Source organism: Carassius gibelio, chromosome B18 (genome assembly GCF_023724105.1).
Source record: "Carassius gibelio isolate Cgi1373 ecotype wild population from Czech Republic chromosome B18, carGib1.2-hapl.c, whole genome shotgun sequence".
NCBI classification, from domain to species: Eukaryota; Metazoa; Chordata; class Actinopteri; order Cypriniformes; family Cyprinidae; genus Carassius; species Carassius gibelio.
In genome coordinates, this window is record NC_068413.1 from 9,262,231 (window position 1) to 9,273,196 (window position 10,966).

Consider the following 10,966-nt stretch of genomic DNA (forward strand, 5'->3'; position numbering starts at 1 on the left):
TGCTATTGATTGCCAATCATATGGCATGTTTGGCACATCAGCAGCTCTTTGCAGGCATGATGATCAATTGTGATGGTAGGAGGTATCTAGGGCTGGGAGAGAATTTAGGGCATTGGGAACATGGCATATTTTGCATCGTACAGATCAAATAAAAGCAGACAAGAATCTTCTGTTATTTAAAGTGATAACAAAAAACAAAGACCATCCAAACTTTTTCTCGCAAATTGCCCGCTTCTCGGCCTTTTGGCTAAGATCAAGTGTAGTATCTGTTCTTCTCAGTTTAATATCTGATACGTCCCCCATCCGGGGACTACATATTCAATGGATTTTTAGGCCACGGAGCTGGAGCCGGGGCTTGCTCCGTCCACTCCATGCTTCGGCCTGGTATTGCAGTGTCTCCAGGAACGGTGTGCTTTCCCTTTTTGGGGATTGCCATAAAAATGGGGAATTCGTGGCCTAATGGTTAGAGGGTTGGACTCCCAATCGAAGAGTTGTGGGTTCTAGTCTCGGGCCGGATGGAATTGTGTGTGGGGGGAGTGCATGAACAGTTCTCTCTCCACCTTCAATACCACGACTTAGGTGCCCTTGAGCAAGGCATCAAACCCCCAACTGCTCCCCGGGCGCCGCAGCATAAATGGCTGCCCACTGCTCTGGGTGTGTGTGTTCACTGCTCTGTGTGTGTGCGCATTTCGGATGGGTTAAATGCAGAGCACAAATTCTGAGTATGGGTCACCATACTTGGCTGAATGTCACTTCACACTCACTCACTCACTCATTCTCATTCACTCTCATATTAACTCAGAATTGTGAGATCTAAACTTGCACTTCTGAGAAAAGAATCCGATTTGAGATACAAAAAATTACTTTATTTATTTGTTAATTCTGTTGCAGAAACAGGCAACCATAGGATTGGAATGACATTATGGGAAAAAAACTTGTGACCTAGAATTAGTAAAATTTTTGTGTGCTCTAAATCTGTATTCTGAGTCTTTTTAATTTTGCAATTCTGTTTTATTTTTTCAATTCTGACTTTATATCTTGCATTTTTGCCTTTTTTTCTTAGAATGGCAAGAAAAAGACTGAATTGTAAGAGAAAATTGTTAGAAAAAAGTCGGATTTGTTATATAAAAAAAGTCGCAATTACCTTTTACCTTTTTTATTTCTCTGGTCTGAATGGGCATACAAACCCTTATAACTTTCTTTAATGGAACACAAAGGGATTTTTAATGTAAGTCTTAAAACACAGTCACTTTTGCACTGAGTTTAAGTTTAACATCACAGTGTACTCCGAATTTTGAAATCAAAACTTATTTAAAATGAATAAATGATAGTTTAAATGTATGCTTTATTAATTTAATTATAATAATTTTAGTCATTTAAATTATATAATTTTTTTGTGCTTTGATTATTAAATAAGTCACCTCAACTTTAGCAAAATTTCCCCCTTTGAAAACCTTTAAATATGGCTAGTCATCGAGGTCACGTCTCTTCCTGGGTCTGACCGGTCCGCCACGTCTGCATCTCTTCCCCTGCTCCCCGTGCTGATGCGGCCCACTGATACATTTCACTCTCACCAGGCAATTAGTCAGCTCTGCCCTTTGCTGTGAAAAGAGCGAGGGAGAGAAGAAAAGAGGAGAGATTAGGGCAGGGAGGAGAAGCGGTCAGGGGAGGGCAGGGTGCAGTCAGAGTGTCTACTTCCCCAGGCCCTGGTCCATTCTCTTGGCTGCCACGGCCCCGACGCCGCCACTGCCTGTCTTATCAGCCTGCTCAGCTCAGCACAGAGCAGCTCAGTGCAGCGGCGGCTCAAACAAGAAGCTGTTTATCTGAGCTCAGCCTTGTATCTACACTCTGGCTCCAGTCAAATCTGCCTAGCCAGACCAGCTCCCAAAAAACACAGTCTGCAGGGGAAAGAAAGAAGTTCCAAAAGGAAAAAATCAATAGAGAAGCATGTCTCCCTCAGTCATTCTACACATGTTTTTTGTCTTTATTATATTCTCTACTGTCACACGACATGCATTTCATCATCGTTTCCTTTGAGTCGTTGGGTACTTTGAGGTTTTTCAACAAAGCTGGCATGTTAGGATGGAAATAAACTAAGCATGCATGTATGTTGCTCTTTAGCTTTGTTCTTTGTGTATTGGATTATTTTCATTAGGGATTTATTGTTAGCTAAAACTAAATCTAAAAACTTTAACTAAAAAACACTGGTTTGCTTGTGCTATTGTAAATAAGACTGACCACAATAGTGGTGTATAGTGTTTCTTTGTGTTCTATACAAATGCATTGGCTTTTGCAGATAATTTTGCAGATACATGTAAATCCCTGTGCATTCCATGTGTTTGAAGGCTAAATACAGTTCATATACAAAAAACGAGGGTAACAACTACGTTCTATAATCAAACTAATATATTACATCGAATTTTAAGAGTAAGAGAGTAAATAGAGAGTAAACACAATGTAAAACCAGTTGACAGTCATATTACTGACAAATGTAGAGCAAAATGTACATGCTATTGAGTAATATTAGGACTTTAGTAATTAAAAATGTCTGAAAATTATTGTAAAAAATACAAAAAGTGGTAAGCTGAGTCACTATACCACCATTGTGTTTTCAGTCTTATTCACAACAGCACATCTAGGCAAATCATTGTTTTTTTTTTATCAAATAATCCCATACATCCCAATCCCATTTCAAAACTAAACAGCAACAGACATGTATGCGTGGTTTATTTACATCCAAACTTGGCAGCTTTGTGGAAAAACTCTCAATTGGTGTTTAGCTGGAGAAGAAATGAACATAAATGCATATGAATTTAAAAGTTCTAAATGTTTCTGAATAAAATATAATTGCTTAATATTATACTACAAAATACTGATATTTAATATCTTCACGATTGCAGGTATTATTCAAAGTTATCATGAGAAGAGGATTTCTGTTACATGTACAGGACAATAAGACTCATACTTATTAGTAAATATGACTGTCAATCTTTGACTGTGTGAATGTTGTTATTTTAATAATGCACCTCAATAAGCCCTGAGATCTTTTTTATGGGCCTCAAATGCCTTCAGCTTTGCATTCCTGAGTTGTGGGGTAAAAAAAAATTGCCTCTTGATTCCCCCGCTATCTGGCATTTGGAAAGACATGCCAGCAGACAGATATGCTTCAGCTATCTGCTGTTTCAGCATTCATTTAATAAACAAGCAGATATAGAAGAAGACAGAGACTGACAAGTTATTTGATTGGCTGATATAGAGGAAAGAAAGTCTCACCAATCAGGAGCCCTGAAATCATAAATGAAAGCACACTTTAGGCTTCTTTTTTGCAGGAATGACAACTGCTTCAGGACATGGTCACATGTGTTTTCAACTGCTTCTGAATATAGTTTGAGTGATGCAATCAAAAAACATTTTGGACCTCATTTACATTTACATTACACTTTATTTAGCCCTGTCTGCTTGTGATAGGATCACAGATGTTTGACTTTGGGGACTTCAGGCCCAAAAAGTTGCATGACTTAAATGTTTGCATTTTTAGGACATTTACAATATGTTCAGCTTACTTAGCAAAATGGTTTTCTTTTTTTTTTTTTTTTGTCTCTGTAGGCACAGTTTTTGACCTAAAACATTTAGAAAAATGTTTAATAAAACATTTAGGAATGTTAAGTTAACCTAAGAACATTTTACACTGGAAGAAAATGGGTGTAGGATTTTTGTAAAACAATTTTCATTTAGAAATTGTTAGTAAATTTCACAAAATAAATACAAAGGAACATTGAATCAAATAGAAAGACTTGTAGAAGAACACACTCCAGTAATCTTTATTTGCAACTGACTGACACTTTGTATCTGCTGACTTTGCTGAATGTGTGTTTGCTGTAAAATGTTGTGACTTTAGCAATTGTTTTTAAAGGGGGAGTGAAATGCTCATTTTCACTCAATATCCTGTTAATCTTGAGTACATATAGAGTAGTACTGCATCCTTCATAAATCCAAAAAGTGTTTAGTTTTATTATATTCATAAGAGAAAGATAGTCTGTACCGATTTTTCCCAGAAAAACACGACCGGCTGGAGGCGTGATGTGTGGGCGGAGCTAAAGAATCACGAGCGCGAGTAGGCTTTTGCGTTGAGAGCGTTTGGAAGCTGTGACATTACCGTGAGGAAAAAATCATCATCCAAAACAAACCATGGCTAACCGTTTATTTATGATCCAGAATCCGATCCAGAGGCTGAAACTGAACGAAAGCAGCAGCAGCTACGACTCGCTCCGAGCGGGGCTCGAACCCGGGTCTCCGGCATGGGAGGGGACGCACTAACAAGGAGGCAGAGATATTTGAAGCAGTTTTACTCACCGCCTGCGGTTCCAACACACGATCGTGACCCTTTTTCCTTGGGATTGCATCATCCTTAAGAAATAAACGATACGCAAATCCGTCGTCAAACAAAAACACTTGCACAACTCCGTTGATGCTCTGTAAAAATAAACTCCATCCACTGGTCCCTTAATGCTGTTTTTTTTTTTTTTGGTAATCTGTGCAGGGTTGTCTTGCCCTGGCAACCAAAAACACACTTCTTTTGTTACTTTTCGCGATGCTCTCGCTCTGATCAATGAATCGTTCTGATCAGTGAATGTCTGTGCTCTCAGTGCTCTGCTATACGGGAGCGCGCGCTCTTCCGGCAGAAGTGCCTTAGGAGCCATATTTAAGGAAATTCCGCTCCATCTAAAGTCACACAGAGCCATACTCGAAAAAAACTTTCCGAAATTTGTGACAAACCGGAAGGAGTATTTTGGGAACAAAAATACTCCTTCAAACGTACAACTTAATTTTTTAAACTTTGTCCATGTTTAGCATGGGAATCCAACTCTTTAACAGTGTAAAAAACTCAGTATGCATAAAATAGCATTTCACCCCCCCTTTAAAGAAACTAGTGAACCCAGTGTAATTCAAGAGGATTATACTATATGTGGCTACAGACTCAATGTGGGTGTATGTTGGACTTTGGATGTATGTCAAGATTTAAAAAAGCCTCAGTTCTGTAATGTTTATTTCATATGCCTCAGTTACCAATATCTCATATTCATATTCTGCACGGCAACATATTTTTAACCTCATACGTCAGCTTCAACATTTCAATTTCATCTGGTTTTTCAACAGTTGACAAAAAACGCCTTTCATTCACAGAATCAGGTATACATAATCTATAGCTAACATCTCCAAGGCGCAATTTAAGAAACCTTAGCAATCATACTGAGAGAGCAGTGATCTTATGTTTACTTAGTCAAGTTCAAGAGCCTGCTGCAACCATTAAACAGTGGGCAGGATAGAGATGTACTGATTGTCTCCCTGCTGATAATCACGGGACGGAAATGACTCAGTTTGTGTTTACCAAGCGCCATAACACGTCTGAGAGCCTGCATGCATAATGACTGATTATTCAAATGATGGCAGAGACATGTCAAGTACAGGCTTTGGTCTTACTATGACCAAAGAACAAGCACAAGGCAAAGTATCAGACAGTGGTGGATGTTGCTGATATCTGCACTGCCTCACTGTTTTGAACTTGCTGAAGTTTAAGCTCGTCTTTAATCTTTGACTTTCATATTTCCAGAAGTCTTGGTCCTCAGAGTGAGCTTAATTATTTTCTTCTGGATGTTGCATAAAAATCCCAGTGGGTAGATCTGACTTTTACCCACTGGATCCAGGCATATTTTTACCACTGGTTTGGGAAATGCAAATCCACAATCACACAGAAGAGCATGGTTCTAATTACCATCCTTAGATTGCAGTCTTTCAGGGCCAGTCCCTCTCTTTCTCTCTGTCCTGTCTCATCAGGGTAAGGATAGTGGTTCTGTGCTTCTGACCCAATTTGTGTGCTCTCAGCTTGTCTGCAGCTGTAATTGTAAGTCCCTCCTTGCACAGTGGTATCTGTTCTGGGATTCTTGAGACACATTCCACATTTTCACCATTGGTTTAAAAAAATAAATAAAACAAACACTTTATTATTTTTCAGATTATTTATCACTAGTATGTTATGTCCACAAATGCAACACTTTGTTTGGGGTCAGAAAGATTTTTTGCAAGGTTGAATTTATTTGATGCAATAAAAACTGTTATTGCAATTTATAAAAGCTGTTATTTCATATATTAATTATATATATTTATATATTTTAAAATGTAATTTATTCATGTTCTGGCTGAATTTTCAGCAGCCATTATACTCCAGTCTTGAGTCAGTGTCACATGACCCTTTGCATATCATTCTAATATGCTAATTTGATACTCAAGTAATATTTCTTAATATTATTATAAATCTTCAAAACAGTTGTGCTACTTAATATTTATGTGGAATCTGTGGGGGTTTTATTTTTTATTTTTTGATAAGTGCAATGACTCTTATTGCATGATAAAGTACTGTACAGTTCTGAGAATTTTCTTCTTCTTAGGTGTAAAGCAAAGCTATGCTTGGTTACTGTTGTCAGGGTGATTGTTAGTTTGTGATTCTGTTTTTGAGTGTGTGTGGATTTAGGCCTACAGCTTGGCTTCCTCTGTGGCAGCGCAATGAAAGCTTTTATGAGTTCACATTCAGAAATGACAGAGAGTGGCTGGAAAAACAGAGCCCCACAGGCCACTTTTATTAAGTCGTCTCAGAATCTCAGACATACTCCACTGTGTTCCCTAAGCTTTTTGTCACTGTCCCTGCTTTCATATGCACAATTCATATTCCAGTAAGCTCAGAACATTGGGCTTTACCTAGTTTTTACTTAACTTGCCAGTATGGAAAAATACATTAATATTCTTATCCTTCATTATTCAATGCCTTTAATGGGATAGTTCACCCAAAAGTCAAAATTCTGTCATCATTTACTCTCTTTCATTGAGACATTTTAATGAAATCTGAGAAAATTCTATCTCTCAATTGAAGGCCCAGGTAATCATTTGCAAAAACAAATACATATGAGTCAAGCTTTTAGTCCAAGTTTTGTGAAGAGATACAAATCCCTTTATATAATAAACAGATTTCATTTAGGCTATTATATAAATCTAAATATCGTCATGCATACATAGAGCATAACGTGAATGGCAAACACGGAAGCTCAAACGAGTCCAGTGAAGTTTGTTCTTGCATGTAACCATCATAGTTTAGATTGTCAATAAAAGTGAATATTATGACTTTTCTTTAAACAAAGTGGTTGTGTGTTATCACAAGACTTTGATTAAATTACTCAAATCATATTCTTTTTACAATGCCTTTAGGACCTTTATGGATCTTCTAAGTTTTGTACTTCTAAGTCAAGTTACCAGGGACCCGTTTCACAAAGGAGGTTAAGTGAAAACTGAATATGTAAACCCTGAAATGAGGGAAACTCTAGGTTTTCTGTTTCAGAATGGGAGGTTTGTCAAACCCGAGAAAGCAGGGTAAGTCAAGCCCATTTTTGAAAGAGAGCTAATTTATAGTCAGTTGCCTAACCTGGTCAGGAGCAGGTTTTCTTTGATAAACCCAGAGTTTCTTTCGGTCTCCTCCCCCTTTTTAAACACTTCATTAATGCACCCTGGAAAAATGCTCTTCTTACTAAGTGTTTTTTTCTTCTTCTTTTTTTCCCCACGTACAAAATATGAAAAAATGTAAAATAAAAAAAAGATTGATTTTCTATATAAGAAAATGATATAAGATACTTAGTCTTGTTTACGGGGGGCAATGCAAATGGAAACAAGATTATTCTGAGTGTTTATTACTAAGTGCAAATCTACTGTAGCTCCGCCCTCCATCGACACATAAGGTTATATATGACAAATGTGAATAACGGCTTCAATGGTGTAGGCAGTAATGTTTTGGGCACGGAAAGCTTGTAACGCGATTGATTGGGGTTAGAGTCCGGCTTTTGCAGAGCTCGTTCTTCTCCCTTTTCCCATCACATGTCACGTTAGAATTTATTTTCAATAAAAATGAACAAAATGTTCTTAAAATGGAAGTAATGTGCCAAACGAGTTTTTAATAATGTTATAATAAATATATAGTTGTATATAATAGTATAGTTGTAACAAATATAATCATTTACAATCTGTTATTATTGCATCCTGTTAATGTATAACAATACTGAGGTGCAAATGTATCTGCCAGTATAAAGTATAACTAGCTTCTAATTATTATTTACTCTTAGCCTGTTGCAAAGTACTGCTACTTTTACATGGTAAATAGAATATATCATGATTTTCACTGTACATTTTTTCTGTAAATAGCATCTAGAGCTACTTGCACAAAGCCTACTGTAAATAGGATCTATCGCTAAGAAAGTATGTTATTAATTCCAGTTAGTGTAAATAGCCATTGCCGTATTTTTCTTACTCTATTGGTAGATCATTTGTAAAATAAGAAAAATGCACTTAAAATATTATTATTAATATTATTATTTTATATATATTTTTTGCCCATGAGATACCATAAAATGATTAGCTATTAGTTCATTAATCTAATGTTCTGCCAATTTTCACCTGTGATTTTATTACACTGAGAAGAATTACATTTGTATTGAGTCAGAAGTATGCAAACGGCTTTTTGGCGGAGCTGTTGCCATGGTGAATCGTAATGATTTACACGCCCCCATGTTGTTCCCGGATTATTTTATTATATAAATTGAAATCCTTCAAAAATCATAATATCCACCCTAGCTTTTGTCATTGTAGAAATCGTTTTCATAAAATACTGATACAGTTCACAAAACTGATTTGACTGAGAAAGCATTTATATGGCTTTTGAAAACTTGGAATATGCTGACCACTTTTTATTGTTCTTTTATGGTGTTTTGCTTTTTTGAAGCTTAAAATCTTTCCATAGTCCCTGTGTTCCAGGGCCTGAACAGTTGGTATTGTGCCTTGAATCCATTGAATGGTGGGATAGGAGGGCAGTGTGTGTGTGTGTGTGAGATAGTATGTGGTCTGGGGCCTGGAGCTCAGTCTAGGTGGGTGGACAGCGCTACTGCGAGGCGCCTGTAGAGCTGGGAGCTGCTAGGCTGTTGAGCTCTGTGTTTGTGTATGGAGCGCTGCTCTCTTATCTCTGAGCTGTACTGACGCCACTCTCTTCCTGTTTAAAATCCGTACTGCTGAGTTTTCTCTTCATTCCTACTTCTGCTAAACTTTGCTTCCCTCTCTCCCTGGCTCCTTCGGCCTTTTTCTTATATCATTCGTCTCCCCAGTTCTTGCTTTGTTGTTAAGTGTTGGTGGGTTTTTAAACCTTCGTATTACCAGTTGTCATGACTTGTGAAAGAAACTGGAATGTTGTCTCCATGCACAAACGCTCACAAATGTTGATGAGTTATTTGCATAATCGACGGCAATGAGATCCCCAGAGCCTCCCGTTGCAGACAGGACATGCTAATATGGCAGCAAGACAGGAAATATCCACACGTAGACATACAGTAAATGTATCAACACTATCATGCACATGTATGAATGAAATGTTTATGCTTACAGGACTTCTGAATCAATGTATTAAAATGTATTTATTTTTGTTGGCAGGAAATAAAAATTAACTTTGTTTAATTTCTAAATGTATGTTATAGATCTCAATATGATCACATCTGCAAGCATGTTTAATTTTTTTAATGCATTTAATTTTACTTGTCTGTTATCCCTTAAAGTAAAACATGCCGATACCTAAAGAATACTTCTTGGCCAAATCACATTTCAAAATACTCCAGATGAGTTTGATAATATTTACTCTGCTATCTCATGGTTGCCAGTACTTACACTAAACTTATATAATTCCAAAACACTTGGCTTTGGGAGGAGTTCATATTCTCCTGTTTTTCTTTGTGTTTTTTTTTTTTTTTTGTGACAGAAGCCAAATCAGTACCATCTAAAATATATAAACTCTGCTCCAGACTGTCTCACCGACTAGCCTTTCCAGCCTTTCCAGCTGGTATTTAGTGGACGTCACCGTTTGTCTGCCTCAAACAGTCGCCTGGATGGCCGCTTCTGATGGCGCCATGCACTTGCACCCCTCTGCCGTATTCAGGAACAACGCGGGGGCAGCCTGCTATCGATGAGGGTTTCTTTCCCTTTCCTCTGTTTTCCACTGCATTTCCTTCCTCGTTTTCCTCGATATTCTATGCCTGGCAACGTGGAGCCAGACACAGGCTTATTGAAAAAAAATGAACAGATAAATGAGGGGAAAATCCTCGCTGGCTCTGGCATTCGTGCAGCATGATGTCTCAAACTTGGCTGCTCACAGCCCTTATTAACTAAGAAGAGTTTCCTCAGTGTGGTTGACATACAGATATGGTGTAAAAACATTTCATTCATGATGTGGAACAGCAGTGGATTCTCAGGAGTATTATTACTGTCAGAGGAACTCTAGCATTATGTATCACGTCTGTTGAGACTGAACGATCAGATTTCTTCTCTTGAAAATGTGTGATTACATGCTGATGTTTAATGTTCAGATCTCACAGGGTAGGTTGAGTGGTTTCATCCTACTGGTTTTGTTAAGAGGAAGCCATAAAGCACATTAAGAAGAGGATACATTACTGCTCTTTGGAGAGGTAAAAACTCGGAGTCTGTGCTATGTGCTTCACCAGATATTTTGAATCATCTCAGTGGAGATTCCCCAAGAAGATTTCTTCACTGATTGATTTAGTGGCGTGCCCTTTCTGAAGGTTACATTGCTACAGCAGTAGGTTGGTCTTTGGATCAGTCGGAAATTATTCATTTTAGTTAAATAGACTCAAAACAGCAACCCACTCAGTGAGTTCAGAGGTTCAGCAGTTCATTCAACCAGTGAAAAGTTTCTTCAAAGCTTTTTGAATGATTTATATCTTTCTATTGTCCGTCTTTGAAGGCAGGAAAACAGTCATGAGCCTCAAAGTGAGAGATTTCAGTATATTTACATGCAATGATTTTTGGCAATCCAAATGAATATAATCCAATATAATCAGATTTTTATATGTAGGCTAAAATCTGGCCAAAC

General features: G+C 37.6%; 1 non-coding gene across 1 annotated transcript; it reads left to right on the plus strand.

Moving 5' to 3' along the window:
- The first annotated feature begins 227 nt into the window (after window positions 1-227).
- LOC127978041 (U2 spliceosomal RNA) lies at window positions 228-418 on the plus strand. The gene has a single exon (XR_008158484.1). It is a non-coding gene; the product is annotated as a U2 spliceosomal RNA (small nuclear RNA).
- The last annotated feature ends 10,548 nt before the right edge of the window (window positions 419-10,966 follow it).